Source organism: Lotus japonicus, chromosome 5, assembly GCF_012489685.1.
Source record: "Lotus japonicus ecotype B-129 chromosome 5, LjGifu_v1.2".
Taxonomy (NCBI): domain Eukaryota; kingdom Viridiplantae; phylum Streptophyta; class Magnoliopsida; order Fabales; family Fabaceae; genus Lotus; species Lotus japonicus.
In genome coordinates, this window is record NC_080045.1 from 30,673,336 (window position 1) to 30,679,118 (window position 5,783).

The 5,783-nt window shown below is 40.7% G+C and overlaps 1 long non-coding RNA gene across 1 annotated transcript; it reads right to left on the minus strand.

The window, feature by feature from the left end:
* Positions 1–378: 378 nt before the first annotated feature.
* Positions 379–4,090, minus strand: LOC130718425 (uncharacterized). The gene is made up of 2 exons (XR_009012622.1): positions 3,985–4,090; positions 379–1,247 (listed from the first exon to the last, which is right to left on the minus strand). It is a non-coding gene; the product is annotated as an uncharacterized LOC130718425 (long non-coding RNA).
* Between the last annotated feature and the right edge of the window lie 1,693 nt (positions 4,091–5,783).

Here is a 5,783-nt window from a genome sequence, read left to right on the forward strand (position 1 = left end):
TTGTCATTATCAAAAAGGGGGAGATTGTTAAGTTCAAACGCATCATAACGTTTTTAAAATCTTATTTTGATCATAACAATTTTATAATAGAAGTTTCTTTGAAAATTTATTCACTGATAACATTCTTAATTACAGGAGAAACTTGGCTCTATATCACACGCCTCAACGTTCTGTCACTTATTAAGAAGAAATTTTTCTCCAGGAAAAGAAGGAACCTTGCAACTACTGTACCCTAGCTGAAAATTCTGATCGTTCAATGACACATCATCAGTCATATATTTCAAGCAATATTTTGAGCGCCAAAGATTCAGTTTGATTTCAACCAGTTGTCTCACATTCAAATCTTATGACAATCACTTGAATTTCATTCAAACTAAATCAGATGAAGACAAAACTTGCTTTAGCAAAAGGCACGCTGACCAACGAGGAAAAGTACAAGCCGTCAACATCAAATTGCCAAATTGTCTCTTATCTGAAAAGTAACCCAAAGTCGATCACCACCTACTAGCTGACAAACATCACCTTTCAAGCTAAAGGATAGACTTGCTTCAGAAGCAACATTTAATGAAGCTACCAACCAAGCCAATTGAATCAACAGTCTGATATCAAAACTCAACGACTATCTCAACGGTTGGATTGTGTCTCACAACGGCTACAACACTAGAAAGAAAGTATTTAAGGGATCCTTGAAGATCTGAAGACTAGAATAATTAACTCTGAGAATCCAAGCATTCAAGCATTCATATTCAAACTTCTCAATAACATTCAAAGCTTGAGCAGATATTCCCAAGTGTCAAACACAAGTCATAAATTCTGCCCAGTGGAAGAGAAAACCTCGTACCTTAAAAGAGTCACATCTTTTATTCTTTTCACACTATTGTAGTAACTCTGAAGTGAATTCAATAGTCAAATCTGAACCCAAACACTTAGAGTTCCAGTGCCATAAAGTCTCTATCCTCACTCTTGAAAGAAGAGAACCATTGTAGAGTATCATAAATCTTTGTAAAGATTTAGGAGAAGTCCTGTACAATACTTATAGGAGGAGTCCTGCAGAATACTCGGAGAAGTCCGTGATAATACTTGGAGAAGTCATGGATAATACTTGTATTGGAGAAGTCCTTGATACTTGCTAGTGAAAATATTGGTGGTGGCCAAGTACTGGACGTAGCCCAATTGTTTAGGGTGAACCAGTATAAATTTCTGTGTGCTGATCGTTCTGTTCTGTTTGCTGTTTTACTTCCGCTGCACTAAACAGTTTGTGAAAAGTCACTCTTAAACGTTTTGCCTAAGAACTAATATTCTTTTCATAAAACAAAGTTTTAAAAAGTAATTTTCAAGAACACAATTCAAAGCCCCCTTTCTTGTGTTACTTTATTGCATCTCAAGAAGATGGACCAAGGCCAGTAGCATAATCAGATCGGGTTACTTAGGGATCCGGATTCTCTGCTGCAGCTAGTCTCTAAATCTCTCTCTTGCAATATTTTGGGTTGTTGGATTAATCTAATAGTCAAGATATTTCAAACATTTAAAAATATTTTTAATCAAATTAAAGTCACGCACGTGACTTCGTTGCCCGGGACGCATCATCGGAAACGCCGAAATGAACCTCTGTCCGGCGGCGACATCGCAGGAAACAAACCTCATTGAATCTGTCTTGCAATCGCGATATGGGAGTGAAGAACCCCATCGACATCGAGACCGCAACGAACCTCACCGAATCTGTCCTGGAGCGGCGAGCAGAAACTGTGTATATTGTTGAAATGGAAACGGTGGGAAATCGATTCCATTCCCCACCCAGTTGAAGGAAAAAAGGTCCTCTTTGAACCTTCTCTGGTATGCCATCCATTCTCACCCCCAATATGAATTTTTTTTTTCTTTTTGTGCGTTTCTGGGCAAACCCATTTGCATGTTGATTTTGAGTTAGTTTTAGAGTTACATTGGTTTGTCCTTGTACTGGTCTATGCAATTGAGCCTATTCATTCTTTGTTTTTCAGCAGTTGAATTGTTCATCATGTTTTGTATGTTCTGTTAGGTGAATCACAGTATGAGCTTTGGGTGGAAAATAGTTCAGTTCAATTCAAATGACTTTCTTTGTTGTAGACAAGCATCATCTGCAAAATCAATTTGATAGCACTGAACTTCTGAAACTTTCCGGTTGCATGGCAACATATGAGTTGTTTCTTGTAGATGAAAAATATGATTATGTTCCTCCACAAAACCATGCACGGTTAATTTTTCGCACATACTTTTAAGCCCTAACCGTGCTTCACAATTTGTTCTAGTCTCCGATCTTGGATGAGTCATTTTATAGTCTCGTTTGTCTGGCCTTCTCAAGCCTTCTTTGCAGCAAACAAACCTGCAAGAAGTAGGATAACCATCTTTGTTGTTGTGTACATATTGTTTTCTCACTCCAAACCCAACTCTTCTCCCATATTCGACCCAAAACTTCCAAGCCTCCTCAACACTGTCAAAAACCATACCAACTTTTGGCTTCCAATCTTCTTGCATCCTATCTCAAATTAAGAATGGTAAATAATGGCACAAGAAAGAATAAATTTGGTATGCATCGTATCCCTTAATTATCAAATCAAAAAATACATTAGAGAAACAAAAACAGAGCAAAGAATATATTAGTCATACATTCACGCAGCAAATAATGGATGGCGAGGAGGAAGTGGTGCTTGGAAAATTTGGGTTCACCGTTAACGTAAGGGTGATGATGCTCGGTGCTGGTATCGTCGCTTGGTGGTGCTTGGCTGCTTGCTCGGCGGAGGGGAATGATTCTAACGCAGAAAATAATGGATGACGAGGAGGAAGTGGTGCTGGGCAAATTTGGGTTCACCGTTAACGTAAGGGTGATGATGCTCGACGCTTGCTTGGTGGTGCTTGGCTGCTTGCTCGGCGGAGGGGAATGATTCTAAAGCTACTGGCGGCTACTGTGCAGTTTCTAAGATTGACGTGCTTCCGTATTCGCGCCTATGGTGATTACGTCCTTGCTCTTCTTGGGCTTCAAACCCTCACTCAAAAACTCACGTGCGTGACTTCAATTTAATTAAATATGTTTTTTAATGTTTGAAATATCTTGACCATTAGATTAATCCAACAGCCCAAAATGTTGCAGGAGACGGATATAGAGACTAGCTGCAGTAGAGGATCCACACACGTTACTTAGGTTTATAAAAAATTGATAGAAAATAAGTAGGGTAAACATATAAGGAAGTAAACCCCACTCTTTTTTTTAATCAGTTTCTTTTGTTTCCCTTCTTACGCTCTCTCTATCTCTCTGTTACCATTCAGTTCTGCTTTCTTTCTCTATTTCTTTTCTTCTGGCCTCTGAAACCCAAACGCTGCCGGCCTTCTCTTGCGCGCGTGCGCAGCTACGGTAGCCGGCGCTGGGGTGACGTCGACACAACACCAAGGCCGCAGCCATGGCGGGGGCTCGTCGAAATCAAAGGAGGGAGTAGCCACAACACCGATAAACACCGTCTTTCGACGGCGGTCCGGCGGGGGCCACTCGGATCTTCAAGGGATGCTTTAGTCTGACATATGTTAGAGGCGATTCCAACGGAGGCAGAGGAGATCCAGTGAGAAAGAGGTGGGTCGGAGCTGCAACACAACCACGGCGCCGAAGCCACTACCTTTCGGCGGTGTTCCGGCGAGGGTTAGTGGAAGTGGCCTGAAAACACACCGCCACGACACCAAGCCACCATTCTCGGCGGTGACTCGGCGAGGGCGTCATCCTCTTTCTGCGGTCATCACTGTTGCTTGCTGATTTAGTTATTTTTAGCTTAACTTAGTTTCTTTAGTTGTTTTTAGCTTACATACGTAATCTTCTCTTTATTTTTTATTGCACTAAGAATGGAAAAGGAATAGCAAATAGGCATGAAAAAAAAGGGAAAGAACGAAACAAGTAGCAAGAAGAAATTACATATTTATTTAGAGAAGATTAAGGACATGGTAGAGTGATGAGGGAAGGGAAAATACCTTAACAAAGCCACAAACACCACTCACAATCCTCAAACCAAACACGCTTCTGTTTTCTTTTATCAGACCAAGTTTCTATTTTTTTTTAGTAATGATTTGTGTATTCAATCTTAGGTTTTTTCTTTGAGAAAGATCAAAGACCTTGTACTTATAGGAGGACCACTTGCCTTAAAGGTGGGGCTCATGGATCCCAATTCTGACTTCTTTTTTTTTTTTTTTAGTTCATGGTTAATTGCACAAAATGGGCCAAAGCCCTCTAATGAAGCACTTTTTTTTTTGCTTGGCAAAGCCTTTCTTTTTATTATTGACACATGGTCAAGGAATCAAAATAAATTAAATCATTTGATCATTCAAATATTTATCCTTAATTAACTTATTAATATTTTCTTAATTAAGCCCGAACAAAAAGGGGATCCACAAAGATCAAAAGGCGAAAAGGTACCCCACGATCCTAGGTTTACACAAAACAACGTGACTCCTAGAGACGCACGCATGACACATTCATTAGTAATGATGGCAAAATCCGGGAAAATGGGGAAACGTGTGTCAGTAAAAAGGGATTTGATTGACGGTTGATTGACATCTGATGGAGGACCGCCAGGCGACATAAAAAAGTAACTTATACAGCTAAACGTGTCAACAGTTTCATCAAACAAATAGAATGGCCAAATTCCTCGTCCAGAAGTAGGCGATTGAACTATTAGAAGACACGGTAAAGACATTTCAACTCAAGTATCTTGAGCCTCATGTCTTGGAGGCTTGTGGACTGGGCGGGACATGAGCTACTTCATGCCCGCCCAGGACACTTACGGATTAGGGCGAGATACCGGTTTGATAAGGGCCACATGCGATAATGACTGACCTGATGGTGAACGGTCTTACTAGTGGACCCCATCTGTTAGCTGGAAGATTCCTTTGGTTTTGTCTTATTTGCATAGGGATTTGGGCCTTGATTGTAAGGCCCAAATGTAAGAACAATCTAGATGATGACCAACCCTCTATAAAAGGGAAGTTCTTACCTTGTATCTGACAACTTTACTATCATTAATGAGAATATTCTCTCTTTATTACATCATTTCCATATTTATGCTCTGCTAGGGTTTATCATTGTATCTTTGATACTTAGATTGGCTCTAGTACGGAAGAGATAATTTTACACTACGAGCAACTTTGTACACTACGGGCAAGTTTTTGGCGCCGTCGCCGGGGATTGTCTTTCCAATACTAGTTTTAATTAATCTCTTTTGTTTAGATTTTTTGTTTTTGTTATTTTATTTTTGTTATTTGATATTTACAGAACGGGTGCATCTTATTAGTGTGTTCAGTGTATGCGAGGTACAGTTGATCCAGAGGTATTGCTTTTTTATCCGGAAATCGACCGCACCTTTCCTTACCGGTTAGCGCGCACAACAAAGAAGAGCTCTTACATCTGCAATGGCAGCTGAAACAAATGTTGAATTGGAAGCGCGACTCCGAGCGGAGTTCGCAAGGACTCAAGAGGAACGGGTGCAAGAAGCCTTGCGCCGAATCCAACAAGAAAGAGAACTAGAGGAGGCCAACCGCTCCCTCAAGGATCTGAATGAACCTGTCATGAGTTATGATTACCCAGGAAGTATAGCCCCTCATGATGCCGAGGCTCAGAACTTTGAACTCAGACCTGCACTCATCAACCTTATCAGTCAACATCAATATGGAGGATCTGCTACTGAAGATGCCCATGCTCACCTAGAGCGGTTCATTCGGAACTGCAGTACTGCACGTCTTCCCAATGCCGAGCTTGTCCGTTTGAACCTCTTTCC